Below are 15,026 nucleotides of genomic sequence, written 5' to 3'. Positions count from 1 at the left end.
TACAACGTGCTCCGTGTTGATGTGAGCTGAGCGACAGTGTTTATTTTGAGGTTTCTCTTCTTGGACACAATGAATTGCCCTAGTCGTGTTGCGTACCACATATCTAGCAATTGGTGACTTGTAAAGCTGCAACATCGTGCAATGTTTGTGAGACATCTGGCAAGCGGAATCCCATCAGCTCGTCGCTGCAATGAGCGTCGCGCTCTCGCTATTCATTCAACGCCACGGTCCACGTGTCTGCGGCTGTAACTTTACCCCTGAAGACACAACCACATTGCCCGAGTTTACGCTTATCGGTGATCGTTCTCAAATTCTTTTTGTTTGTCCGCATACTTTTGCAAGTTGTCATCGTACAGGAGAATAAAATAAGATTGGCTGGTAGTGTGACTGCACCTGTCGGAGCAGATATCAACCACGCCGTGAGCTTCGTCTTTGTTGCCAGACAACGTGCTGCCGGGCACACTGGGCCTCCTAGATTGCGCACAACCTGTCGGCGCGCAATATCGGAGGCCATGTCTAGGCGAAGCTCAAACTGTCGAGTGCGCTCATGAGAGCGCTGCGATCGCCGGCAATGCCAGCGTGTCAGTAAGTTGAGGGTACAAGGCAGTGGTGAGGAGGAGGGTATAGATTTAATTGTCCATAGCCGCCTTGGTACACGGCGCGTCGCTTAATTTCTGGTGTGAATGATTTGGGGATGCTCTTGCCTAAATGCTGACTAAACTTCAAAAAACCATTTTAGGGTCCCTTTATTCGAGCTTAATTTGAGCCAGGAAGCTGCCTAGCGGAAAGTGCACGAAACAGGCTATCGAGGTCCATGTATAGCAGATGACATTCACTTTCGCATGTGTGGTAGCGGTTCTGGTGAATGGATTTTTCGTAGGCAAAGAAAAAACACCAGGCCTGCACAGAGCACTCAGCACAGTTGCAGCGAAAGCTGGAAGAGCAGCCTTTTTACAGCCCGTTCTAAACTCTCTTGGAGAAACTAATACAAGTATGTGTGCTAGGTATCCAGTTCGCCACAAATCATAATTTTTGTGAAACAGGGAAGCACGCACTAAGCCATTATTCATCTTTCCGTGGATAAGCGAGGTACCAGCTATACATCTGCAAGGCATTATGTGCACTTTGTTGATGCTGCATGTGGCTGATGACGATGAAAAATTATGGTTGAGCAATTTGTAGTGGGTGGGAAGCTTTAAACCATGCACTCATTGTGCAATTATCATTGTGTGACGTCAGGTTGTTATTTTACTCTTCTGCCACGCTATATTACACATGTTAACGCGATTCCTTGCCCGACATGACGCCTCCATAGGGTCTTTTGGCATTGGGATTTTGGCTCAACTGCCACACAGAGGGCCCTGGTTCGATTCCCACACGATCCTGGATATTTTTTATTTATTTCATTTGTTCTTCTTTCGCACGATAGTGGTTACGGACACCGGCGGCAGCAGCGGCAGACAACTACCCCACTGCCGTTGTGATCTGATAACAGATTTTGCTGTAAAAAAGAAATGCACTGTGAAGCAGTTTTGCCGCATCTCGCTATGCACGTCGGCGAGGCAGAAAATTGGGATAGTATTTTTTCCCAAATTTTTCGTTTCCTGAATGAACAGCGATGTGCATAGCCAACCTCCGTATCGCCAAGTTACTCTGATGATGGTTGTTTGTTCTCGGCACCTCACGAACTAGTAATACCTCGCTGTGCTAAAAATTTGTTGCGCTATTTCAATGACATCAACGAAACAGAAAGCAACAGGTACAAAAAACAGATACAAGAAGCAAAGAGAAAGAGAAGAAGTAAATAAAAAATAAAGATAAACAAGGAAGTGCCACCCGGCTCCGCTCTTCCTTCAGAGCAGAATCGCGAGGTGGGCTAGTTGGTGGATGTTCATCGTAAAATTGACAGCACAACGGGTTAAACACGGACAGAAAGCACTGTGTCCTTTTCTTCTTTCTGTCCATGTTTAACCCGTTGCGCTGCCAATTATTTTACGATGATCTTCCTTCGGGCTTGGCACCACTAGTGCGAAGCTGCCACACTTTTAAAGCGAAAGCTTGACTGGCCTAGTTGAGGGAGTTTCGCCGTGTATCTCCGCTTGGCCTTGAAGCGAAGAACGCATACTGCGTGACTAGCCGCGTCCCCCGCCGCTGCTCCGATCGCTGCTAGGATGACAAATGCTGGCTCGCCAGCTCTGTCCATGTGACTCGCCGCTCTCCGTGCCATGTCAGGTCAGCGGGCGAGTGCTTCAGTTCAGCCGTTGTGCCATGGTCGCATGAAGGAAGGAAGGAAGGAGCTAGGACGCTGGTCAATATGTGCCAAAGTTGTCTGCATGGTTGCAGCAGCGAAAGCGACAAGCTGCGTCAGACCATCCTGCAGTGTTGCTTTTCTTGCTAATGAGTTAAAGCGGAAACATGAGTACCATGCGCCCAAAGTGGCAGGCTGAAATGAGTGAAGAACGGGAACTTTGGCGAGCTAAACATCGGAAGAAGGATGCAGAAAGACGACAGCGATGAGCTTTAGGGGCAGCATTGGACGCCTCGCGTTCGACTACAGCGACGGCTTTGGAAACTGACGAAACGACGGTACTGAGTGCTCGCAGTACAACACGTTCGACTAGACCTACCATTCGGTTGGCAAACTGTGCTTCGGCTATGACGGTAAACAAGCATAACCAAGTGTAACAAGCTTTCGCTTGTATAACTGGGCCTTGCAGAACTAAGCAACAGCCAATTTTTTTCTGGAGCCAGTACCGTGCAACGTTGTCAGTAACAGCAGTAAAATGCTTGCTGTACATGTAAGAACGGAACTTCTCATTGGCACAGACAACTGCAAGGCACTCAAGTTCTGAAGCATTGTACTGGCTCTCTGGTTCGCTGAAGCAGCGACTAGCATAGGCAACAGGCTTCTTGTTCTATTCATAATCGGACTGAAGAAAAACCACCCCAAGGCCAAGACCACTGATGTCAGTGTGGATGATGCTAGGGGTCTTGATAGTGTGCATATGTCGGTGGAGTTGTAAGGGTAGCCTGAACGTTCTGGAAGGATAATTCTCGGTTGGGGCCCCAATGCCACTGCTGTTTTTTTTTAGAAGTTCATTGAGGGGTGCAGCACGGCCTACGAAGCAGGGATGAAACAGCGGAAGTAGGAGGCGAAGCCCAAAAGCGTTCAACTTCTTTGATCATGGCAGGTGGTGGAATGCTGGCTAAAGCATGTAACTGTTCCAGTTTCATGGGTTCGAAACAGCGCGTAAAGTACGAGGACACAGAAAGAAACAGACAGGACTCAGCGCCTGGTCCTGTCTGTTTCTTTCTGTGTCCTCGTACTTTACGCGCTGTTTCGATCCCATGAAGCCGTACCAACAAGCTCAAGCCCATACCCTTTTAAAGTTTCGGTTTCTTGTATTCCCTCAAGCTGCTCAATGCAACTTTTTTGCCTGGTCATCCTCGCAATCTTGTTGCCGAATAAACTCCATTGAATTCAACTTTGAAAGGTCGGGGCTGATGCCATGGGCACTTACAACATGACCCATGTAGGTTAACTCCGAATACCCGAAGAACCGCTTCAAAGGTTTGATACGGAGCCCACCATTATCTAGGGCAGACAAGATGAGCTCCAATCGCCGTTGATGTTCTGAAAATGTTGGAGCATAAACAAACATCATCGACCACTTGTGTCCAAGGGCCCGGTCCGTTAGTCGTTGAAACATAGCAGGTGCATTAGAGAGCCCAAATGGAAGATGATTAAGATGATACAGGCTACCCGGTGTGATAAAAGCTGCCTTTTTCACATTGTTCTCATTGAGGCCGACTTTCCAGTAGCAGAATAGGAGCATGAGTGTTATGAAATTTCTGGCCCCATATCTGGTCCTTATTTTTCACGAAGACTACTGAGGATGACCACAAACTAAAGAGTGAGATATGATGCCATGATACGGCAGGAAGTGGAAGATGGAAGCTGCGATGAAAAAATCCGTGAAAAAGGCTCGAGCACCCACCCCCTGTTTTACGGATTTTTTCATGATGCCATGATGTGACATATCCTCCCCTTGCGTTGTAATCTCAGTGTGTTCAGAAGTATACACATGACGAGGGTTGTATCGAACTCATGCAGGCGAGCCAGTGTTGATTTTGTGACGGACAAGAGTAGTACAGCCAAGTTTTCTCAGTGACAGCAACAACCACCTTTGGAATTTCACCAGCAATGCTTGAATGTTCAACTTATGCGACGATGTCAAGTTTGGGCAAAAATGAAACTCATTCCAGTCGACGGAGCTGTGACCACTCTCCTGAGAAGTACAGAAGTTTTCAACCCTGCAAGAACAGAGCAGGGTTGAAAAGCTGCACCGGGTGCCAACACAGTTCTAGAGTTTAAGCGCAGCGAGCTTTCTGATAGGTGAAAAACTTGGACGCTTGAGGTTCGCCTTGAAGAGTAGAATGCGATAGCGTAATGGGGCCCTGTGCGCATCGCCTTTTCAATTGCTAGCATGGCTTCAGTTCTTGGCAGATGCCTAAACCATTCCGCAAAGAAACAAACATCTGTGTGCGTAACATTGGTCATTTCAAACTATCCGAGAATGCCTACTGCAAGTACAGTTGCGAAGTGCCCACTACGCCATAATTCTTCCCTTTGCAAATCGGCAATGGACCCACTACGCATCTGTAAGGCAACCCGCGAACCTACGCAGCTGCTCACTTTGTTCATGCTTTTGCTGGTGATGACGAAATATGTCTGAGCTCTTTGTAATGGGTGGGCGTTTAAAACACCCACTCGTTACACACAATTCAAACGTTATGATGCCTGGCACAATTCTACACTTCTGCAATGCAATATTATATGCTTTAAGGAGATTCCTCCCACTACATGACATTCATGTAGCGTTTTTTTTTTTTCGAAGCAGTTTCAAGCAAGGGTGTGGCCCTGTGGTAGAACACCTGCTTGCCATGCCGGAGGCCGTGTTTCGATTCTCACTGGAACGAAATATTTTTATTATTTATTTTATTTGCATCTTTCTTGATTTTTCGCTCACAACCAACAACGGCGACACCGGAATTTCTGCAACATGAGCTCTTTGATGCTTGCGAGGAAGAAGACGGAAAAGAAGATACAGGAGTTCAGTTCTTGGAGGCAGAGGAGGAAGAAGAATGAAAATAAACAGTAATGGCGACCGTATTGGATTCGTGATTTCTCAGTGTCATTACAATATGGTCGCCATTACTGTTGTAACTTCTCCTGTAACTTCTTTTCCATCTTCTTCCTTAGAGTGCTATCCCTTTAAAATACCAGCACAGCGAATGTAGAAGAGGAGGAACGCAGTAGGGCGCGTGAAATGGCAAATTCAACACCTGGTCTCGAGCAGGTAGTGCAGTCAACGAAAACATCCGCATCTGAGCACGCGTCCATGACGCAACGAACAGGTGCCCATGCAGCAGCAGCAGTACAAGGCAGACAATGCCTGTACAGGAAAGGAAAGTGGAGGTGGCGAGGGTACACATTCATATTGGAGGGGCTTTGATAGAAGAGCAGACATTAGCGCACATGTCGACGTTGCAAGGTCGCATACTTTTGTATGAAGGTAGAATAAATTCTCACGCAACCACGAAGCGGCATTGTTCAGAAAGGAGCGAGCTCCTATGGCTGTGTGCCTGGCTAACCTAAAAAGAGGGGCCCTCACGAGGACAATATATTATTTTCCTATGTGATTTCAGCCAAGTCAGGTGCCGGAATATGCGGGAGCAATCCTATCGTACATTCGGCATGGTTAAAGGGTCCCTGTGACACAAATTAAGCATGTCGTTTTCAACGCTGGTTCTGATACTGTGGAATGCACCGACATCCTTGTGCAAGTGGCATTATAAACGAAGCCATTATAAAACGAAGCCATTATAATTTTTTTTCACCGGATAAACTACCTTGATTTCGGACTACAGCGACTCACCTTGGCTATTTTTGTTATGGGAAATGACGTTTCGTGATGTGGCAGCGACGACAAAGGCCGCACGTTTTGATTGGCTTGACGCAACAAGTACCATGTACTATTCATATGGTGGCAGCTAGGCCATATTACTGAAGACAGGACGGGACGCTAGGTGAGCTGTGGAACTGGCGGGAATGTTAATCAAATGATACTCTTCCGCGTTTTGCCTTTTGCGGCATCGGGCGATATCGGCCACACCAGCAGCTGCGAAACACGCAACGCTCAGTTCAGCACAATGCTGTCAACAAAAAAAGAAAAATTCTAAATGCTTACCAACTGACATCTTCCACGTTATTAGGCTGTGGTGTTTCGTCCGGGCCCTCGGAGCCATCCTCGCGTTACCCGGGATTTAGCGACGCCCTTTCAATTTACAATGTCGTGTCCGGATATGACACTAAATTACTACGTCACAAGATCTCGCGCTCAAGGTTTGTTAGATCACCCAGACTCATTGTGTGCACTACACGACAAACCGTGGGACCGTCTGCTAGGCGACGCACGTTTGTCGAAACCATGGTTGCAAAGCCGTCAAAAAGAGTGGTGGCAAGGCACTGTATGAAGGTCACTATGAAGCAAGACTTCTGGTATGTCTATAAGAGGCTCGCGGTGATTGGAAACGGCCTTTGGCGTCAGCGGGATAGTGAAATGCAAAAGGGAACGTTTTTTGTCGTCGCCTGCTCGAGTTTTTAACTTTGAAGGCCAATAACGTCAATTTTCGTGCACCCATTTTCGTAATTTTTTTTTGCGTTTGTCTCGGCATTCATTACTACACGCATTCCAGCGCTGACTGAACAAGGCAGTCGCAAAAGCGTCGCAGGGCCCCTTTAAATTCAATGCGCATGCCCATAGTGGAACACTAGTTGCAACCCAAAATCAAGGTTGTGCAGAGGCTTTGCGCCAGAATGAAAAGGACAGTTACACTTTTCTCAAAAGCAATTACAGTCATCAATATTTCTCCAAAAGTTAGCAGACCAGTTCTGTCAGCTAACAGGAGGCTGGCAGGCGCGACCATGGTCATCTTCAGATGGCTTTGAGTTGGGGAGCACGGTCGGTGCTATGAAAAGTGAAAGCTGTACCATTGTCCACTAGTGCTTCAACGTTTTGCTGTGGCTAACCTATCTTGACTTGCAATGTGGGCATATCTGTAAATGGGCCGAGTGGCAAGAGCGACTTGATGACTTACGTGGGATCCTGCCCTCAGTGGCCCGCTGCAGAGTTTCCTGACCGAAGGCTGCAATGCAGACAGTCTCGACTGCAATATCCGATCTCGTATTGATAGGAGCGAGTGGTTGGAGTGCGGTCATGGTGTGTTTTTTAGTGACAGGCTTGGCTCGCTGGCGTTTGTTGACTAAGAGGAGGGTGAGGGCAGGGCACTACAGTGGCACGTTCCACTGTGTGAGCCTCCAAGGCAAGACCTAGGGCAGCATGAACTGTAGATAGGTGGGTGAGGTGGACAAAGCGTTGAACGAAGCGGTCAGTCAGTGATGGCTTCTATGAAGGTTTTGGTAGTGACGAAGTCATCAGTGAAGTTTGGCAACAAGCAAGGCCTTTCCACGACAGGTGCTCGACATGAGTAGCAAGGTATTGCAGGCTGTAGTTGCCTTGTTGCATGTGCTGTAATTCTGTCAAATATATGTGCTGCATATGCGCAGCGAAACTTGGGTGCCAAGACTCGATGTTCGTAGTTGGAACAATCAGAGGCTGGCAGGGACTCCAGAAATTTGAAGCAGCCTAACGAACCTGAGCCACTAGGATGTGGGCTTTGTGGTACGGTCACCAGGAGTGGAGGGCAGCGACACACTCAAACTGAATGCCAAAAGCTGACCACGACATTGTGCCATCAAAGGTAGGTGGACTTGAAAAGGAACCCTGGTATTGCTGTGTGATGCAGTTCAAGAAGAGAGGCCAAGCATTGCTGTGAGAGACATGTACAACTTTAACTTTCACAGAAGACATCTGCTGGGTTAAAGAGTTCTCAACGGAAGACAGTTGCCAGTCAAGGCATGCTTAAAAAGCATCGAGGAGAGCCGCTAAGTTGGGTGCAGGCTGATGTCGAGCGGAATTTAAATCGGTAGAATCAATGGCTGAAGGTGTCGTATCAGGATCTGGAGCCTGAGATGGTGGCAACGGTGACTGAGTGAGTGGTGGTGTGGCTTGCAGAGAGGGCATGGTCTGTTGATTCGGCGATGGTGCCAGCAAAGATTGTGGCACTGATTCGATCAAAGACACCGTATTAGGGGACATCTTGCTACGGGTTTAACACGACTCATTCCACCAAATGTAACAGACATTTTAAGTGCGAGAGAAACAGATAGATAAAAAGTTTGCACTGTATGCACTGAGTCGTGCAAGGCTGGGGCACAGCAGAGCTTGTTGGCACTCTCCTGGTCCTGGCTTGACTAGGCACACGTGCATTCACGCGTCGATGCACGAAGTGTCCACGTGATTGCATTGTAAATCACAAGTATTGGCTAGGTATTGATCTGGTTCGATTGGGTATCACTTGGAAACCACAGCACCAAGTAGCTTAATTATCTTTTTTTTGTCTCTGTTCCTTTCTATTTCCTTCTTTTTCTCTCTATTCATTTCTTTCTCTCTCTTTCTTGCTTCCTACTTCTTTCTATCTCTTTCTCTCCCTCTCTATTTCTCTCTGTCAATCCAAACTTCCTTCAGAAGAAGTGATGTCTCTGCGCATTAAAGAACGCCAAATGGTCGAAATTTCCGGAGCGCTATATTATGGTGTGCCTCATAATCATATGGTGGTTTTGGCACATAAAATCCCAAATATTTTTATCATTCAGAAGTAGCCCCTCGCAGACACCGAGATCTCTACAGTGCTGCCAGTACTTTTAACGGGAAGAGTGAGCCTTGACTGCCCATGCCTGCCTTTGGTGCACCATTTCAGCAGAATATTGCACTCGCCATTGTTGGTTTGGGCATGGCAGAGCTCGTCTTGACATGTGGCAACTAAGCCCAGGAGAGGCTTAAGAATCGCTTTGACTAAGAGCTTGACTCGGCAGTGGATCGCCCATCAGTGCATGTCTTTGTGTGGGCATGTCATTGTGAAGCATGCTTCGCGAAAAATGGAGCAGAAATAGCAGCGTACAACTCTGCTCGTTGTACGGCTCAAGACTTCCCAGCAGCCTGCATCCACCTCTACAGAGCTGTCAACCGCCTACACTCTCGAATCCTTGTGGCCGCTTCTACTCTTTGGTGTTGGTCTTCACTAACTCCAGACTGTGCCACAGCAAGGACACAACGAGTCCCCACAAACCACCGGACTCTCGAGAACTTGTGAGACTGGCTATTTCTTTTCCCATTTTTTTGCCAATTCACGCTGCTTGTGAATGTAGCTGTAGTAGTATTTAATGTCTGTTTGTCATGGTAATATAACTGTCCTGTGCCTCATCGTTGTGCACCACCTACTTCATCTTCCTTGCATCACACGCCTTACGACGTGATGATCCTGACCCCCACAGTCAGCCATGGCTATGAACTTGCCAGGTACATACAGTATTCGGTATCGCAAGCGCACCAGCCTCTGTTGGAATTGCTGAATACAGAGAGGTAGCAAGTCGACATCCATTGCCCCCATGAGTGTTAGCAGTGACTGATGATCTGTCTGAAAGAAGAAATTTACGTAGATAAACTGTTTGAAAGGCAGCACGGCCCAGCTTACAGCCAAAGCCTCCTTCTCTGTCTGACTGTGTTGACATTTTGTTGATGCTGCAACTGGTGGATGCTCCCCGGAAGGCTGCTCTTGTAGCAGAATGGCCCCAAGACCAAAGGAGCAGCATCAGGTGATACTGTGCTTTTGTATTTTATGTGGTACATGGCAACATAAAGGTCAGAGCATAGCAGTTCTTTGAGTAGAGCGCCAGGTCCACTCGGACTCCTGCAACAGCAAAGCTGGGATTGGCCGTGTCAATCCTGATATGTGAGGTAGGAAGCATTCAACGTGATTAACTGAGGCCCAGGAGGTAACGGACACTGGCGACCTCTTGCGACGCCACTGTGGCTTTTATTGCAGAATATTGGGAGAGATGCCATCTGCACCGATTACCGCAAGAAACTTGACACTGCTAACTGCAAAGGTACACTTCTTGTGGTTTAGCATGACCCCTTCATTTGTCAGCTGACTGTGGACTTTATGCAAGTGAAGGTCATGTTTTGCACGTCTTGCCAAAGACGAGAATACCATTAATCTTGTTCACAACATCACCGGCTTGGCTTTCCAGGATCTAGGACATCTGCCTCTGGAAATTCTCCAGAGCAGTTTCAATCCTAAATGGAACTCAGAGAAAACAGTAATGACCGGATAGGTTTCTGAACGTGGTATGCTCTTGCAACTCTGGAGAAAGCTTGACCTAGTGGAAGTTTGACGTCTCCCGGCTCAAGACGCAGCTGACCAGAGGGGTTCCGAGCTTCTGAGACATGCTCTAGAAACTTGACAAAACTTGAAATTCGGCAAGATGGTTCATAGCTGGCGGGAGCATTAGAGTGCAAAACGAGACATTCACAAGAACGAGAGACACAGGATGGGTGCTACTTTCATGTACCTTTATCTGAGGCTTCGCCAGCAGATATATGCAGAAAGACATACATGTGCAGAAAGTCAAATGCATTGTCACAAACACGCTATCACTTAAGAAAAAAAGGGGGTTGTCTTTGAGATCCCGTTGACCTGCGGCAAGGTGTATATAGGCCAGACGTCGTTGTATTAATGACAGGGCAAGGGAGCATTCACGGGCTGTTAAAAGCAGGGGTACTAATTTGGCTGGGCATTGCGCAAGTTGCAGAGCATGTGAGCTGAAATTGAATGAGATAAAGATTGTAGGCAGAGGCAGGGATAAGATGGCATGAGAACTATTACAAGCGTATCATAGAGAGGGGGGTACGTGTGTTAGTGACATGTCGGTGAAGCTTTGGAGGGCAGAGACTGAGTATTTCGATAATTTTTTTTGAAGTGCTAGCGTGTTTCTGACAATGCATGTGACTTTCTGCACGTGTGTGTTTTCTGCATATGCAGGGTCCATTATAATAGTAATGGCACTTTTCTGGGAAAAATAGATTTCTTGATCGGACCTGCACAGATTGTTAAAATTCTTCAAGATACTCTGCTGCTGCATCAATACACTTGCGGAGACGTGTCTGTCACGCCTGGAAGGCACCCTGAAAGTCCTCAATGGGAATGTCTCTCAGGAACGTTGTAACATGCTTTTGAATGTTTTCCACGGTCTCCCAATGCTTTCCTTTCATCTCTCTCTTCAGTCGGTGAAACAAAGAACAATCGCACAGAGCCAAGTCGGGACTGTAAGGGAGATGGGGGGGACCATTGGGGTGTTGCTCCAGGCCAGGAAGTTGGTAATGATGAAGGACCTGGGGCTGGGAGCATTGTCATGGTGGAGCTTGACCGTGTCTTTGATGTCAGCCCTCATGCGCGCAACCCGGCGTTTCAATCTCTTGAGCACCTCCAGGTAAAAGGCTGAGTTGACTGCTTCTCCCTGTGGTACAAACTCAAAATGGATGATTCCTTGGGGGTCAAAAAAGCCAATGAGAATCGTTTTTATGCGAGACTTGCTCATTCGTGCTTTCTTGGGGTGGGGGGTGATTTTGTGTGCCACTCGCTGCTCTGCTTTTTCGATCCTGGGTCGTACTCGAGTATCTAGGACTCGTCTTCAGTTACGACAGAGTTAAGAAAGTCCGGCTCATTTTGAATCAAATCCAGCAATTCTTGACCGCACAAAACTCGAAGTTCTTTCTGATCGTCCGTCAAAACTTCCGGCACAAGCTTCGCGCAGACCTTTTGCATTTGCAGATCCTCAGTCACTATCGCATGTGTAAAGAAGAAGAGTGGCCTCAGCGGCATTGCTCTGCGCCTGAGCTTCGTAGTTCATAAACCACGAAGCTGACCTTCCTATGTGGTCGGTTTTCAAGACCAGCCTCACCCAGGTTTTCGGTCGGCCCGAGGTACGAAAACTCCGCGCAGAACAACGCTTGCGCAGTCGATCCCAACAGCTTGGTGAGAACTTCACCAGCTACATCGAGGACATCCTTGACCTTTGCAAGCGGGTGAACGCGTCGATGTCCGAAGAGGAAAAAATCAAACATATTATGAAGGGCATTGAGGACGACGCTTTCCAAATGTTACTGTCGAAGAGTCCCCGCTCTGTCGTCGAACTGACAGAATTATGCCAGAGTTACGACGAGTTACGACGGCAACGCCTTCACACCAGACGTCCTTCGGTGCCTGACGACTCTCTCGCCAGTCTTGGCATCGGAGACGACCACGCTCCTCTGCTGTCGAAGATTCAGGAGTTCATACGCGCTGAGGTCGCTCGTCAACTCTCTTTGATGCCTTGCGTCCCAGACCAACCACGCAGCTCGGCACCTACGCTTACAATACTGCGGCACAAGCTACTACTGGATTTTCTCCGTACTTTCTTCTATACGGACGAGAACCGTCCAATACGATTGACACCATTCTTCCATATAAACCTGACGAGTCCGAAAGTACCCCCCTGTCCGAAGCTGCCCGACATGCTGAAGAATGCCGCCAGCTTGCCCGCTCCTTTTCTACCGAGGACCAGTGGCAGCAGCAATCCCGTCAACCTGGAGACCGTTCGGCACCAACTTTTCCCCCTGGCTCTTTGGTATGGCTTCGGGTACCCGCTACCGCACCCGGCCGCTCCGCAAAACTCGTTGCCAAATACCTCGGACCATACCGCGTTGTAGAGCAAACGTCCTCCGTCAATTACCTCGTGGAGCCCATCACACCATCGACAGATCTACGCTATCGGGGCCGCGAACTGGTCCACGTCTCTCGTATTAAGCCGTACTACGACCCAATCGTTGTGTCCTCACCCTAAGCCGCCAGGATGGCGCCTTTTTCTGCGGAGGGCAATTGTAAAGAAGAAGAGTGGCCTCAGCGGCATTGCTCTGCGCCTGAGTGGCATCACCATCGGCATGAGCTCGTGGTTGCTGCGCTTGGCCGAACGCTGCTGACCGCTGCTTGTTCTTGCCATATTCTTTGCCAATAAACCTCTTAGCACATGTTTCACGCGGAGGCACTTCTTTCCACTCACACTGCTCGGAGTAAACTGGCTGTGTTGGAAGGGCAGACCCCTCCACCATATTGCCCAACCAGTTTTATCACGCTCCCATCGATAGTCACATCACATTAAAATCATGCGCATTACTTTCATAATGGACCCTGTGTTTGCTGGTGAAGCCTCAAATAAAGGTAGATGAAAGTAGCACCCGTCCTGTGTCTCTCATTCTTGTGAATGTCTGGTTTTGTACTCCAGTGTTCCCAAAAGTCTAGAAACTTGCAGAGCCCCCAGGGGTTGAATCACCGAAGAGTCTAGCAGAGGAACTGTCTGTACTGCCAATACAAAACATAGCCTTGCCATGCCAAGACAAAATAGCACTGTAGGTTCTCAGACCTGGCAGGGTGTTATTGGCTGGCCCCTTCAGTTAGCCCCCCGGCACCTCTAGCTTGACAAGAATGCCAGTAAACACACTCATAACAACCGAGACTTTGGCGCTGGAGTCTAGCTTGAATGACAGCATGCATTCATTGACGAGCACTTCAATGAACTTTTTCGTTCAGTCGATGGCCTTCCATAATGGCGTGAAGCTCCACCGAACTGGCCACCTCAACTTCCTGCCTACCTCTTTTTCTTAATGCAGATGACTTTGCAGTGGCCATTTTTGCCACAGGACACATGGCGAGCTGGACACTCCGCACGCAGATGAAACACACGCCCACAGAATGTACAAAGATGGCCATGCTTGTGAACCGACGCTATGCTGATGTGCTTCCCTTTACGCATCAGCGACGGTGAACAAATGCGATTCTTCTGAGACGTGAATCTCGCATACATTATCACCGTCTTCGTGCTGGCATACTTGAGTCAATGCCCCTTGCAATGTTATATTTGGGCTGTGAAAGAGTTAGTCCGAAATTTTGTGGTCGAGCAAAGCAATGATGAAGCTATCTCAAACAAGCCTGTCTACAATAGTAGATGATGCATAGTTGCAGCACTGTACTATGGTATGGAGTGCGGTAAAAAATGCATCGGTGATCTCACCCCATTGCTGCAGCCAGTGGTGGATGGAGGCAGACTCGTACAACTCGTTGAGTGGGTGGACAAAATGGTCAGTGAACGCCTCCTTGACAGCTATTACTTTATTTGAGTCTGCTTCTCGCAGCATTGTTGACACGAAAACAGTTCTCTGTTGCGGTGCTCTGCAGTTAGAGCATGGACCAGACCTGGACTTCCCGCAATGCTGCAGGAAGCCCTGTTGTGTAACGGAAGTCTTCGAACTGTAGGTGCCGTGTCAGCCAGATACTTGGGCTGTCAAATGGAGGAGGTGAGCGTGACACGGCACCGAGTGAGGGTGGCAGAACAACAGCGGAGCCGGCAACATCCATAAACCCGGCTGCTTAGTGAGAAACTGACCCTGAGGCTTTATTCAGCATCATATATATAAGTATGTGTGTGTGTGTGTGTGTGTGTGTGTGTGTGTGTGTGTGTGTGTGTGTGTGTGTGTGTGTGTGTGTGTGTGTGTGTGTGTGTGTGTGTGTGTGTGTGTGTACAGTCGAACCCCCCAATAACGAAATCGCCGGGTAAGCAATATTTGTTCGTTCTCGTGAGAATTTAGTTGTAGCGAAAAAAGAATAATATGCACACAGATTACTTCGCACAACCAAAATTTACTTAAAGAAGTCACTGATCTTGCTCTGTTTCAGGTTGCTTTGAAGGAGCTTGACAGTTCAAGCCTTGCAGCTTAATAAGCTTTGCATAGCTTCGTCGTCGTGGTGGCCTCCAAGGAAAGTGTGAATGATGTCAAAAGCATCAAGAATTTTGATCAAACTTCCTTGCCTTTTGCTGCTTTCCTTACTCTTGTCGTCACTCTTGCAAACTTTCCATGATAGCGTCATCGCTGAACTTTTCGTGCATGATCAGGTCGGTGTCGGCACACAAAAAATCGTGCAGTTGAACAGCGTCTGGCATCACTGCGTCGACATGGCGAGGTGCGTCC

At 48.1% G+C, this 15,026-nt stretch overlaps 1 protein-coding gene across 1 annotated transcript in view; it reads left to right on the top strand.

The window, feature by feature from the left end:
• Positions 1-15,026, top strand: part of LOC119374753 (zinc finger protein 511) — a 53,550-nt gene that overhangs the window by 1,308 nt on the left and 37,216 nt on the right. The gene's annotated exons all lie outside the window — the stretch shown is intronic.

Source organism: Rhipicephalus sanguineus, chromosome 11 (assembly GCF_013339695.2).
Source record: "Rhipicephalus sanguineus isolate Rsan-2018 chromosome 11, BIME_Rsan_1.4, whole genome shotgun sequence".
Taxonomy (NCBI): domain Eukaryota; kingdom Metazoa; phylum Arthropoda; class Arachnida; order Ixodida; family Ixodidae; genus Rhipicephalus; species Rhipicephalus sanguineus.
Note: the sequence above shows the minus strand (reverse complement) of the source record. Positions and strands in the feature narration are given on the sequence as shown.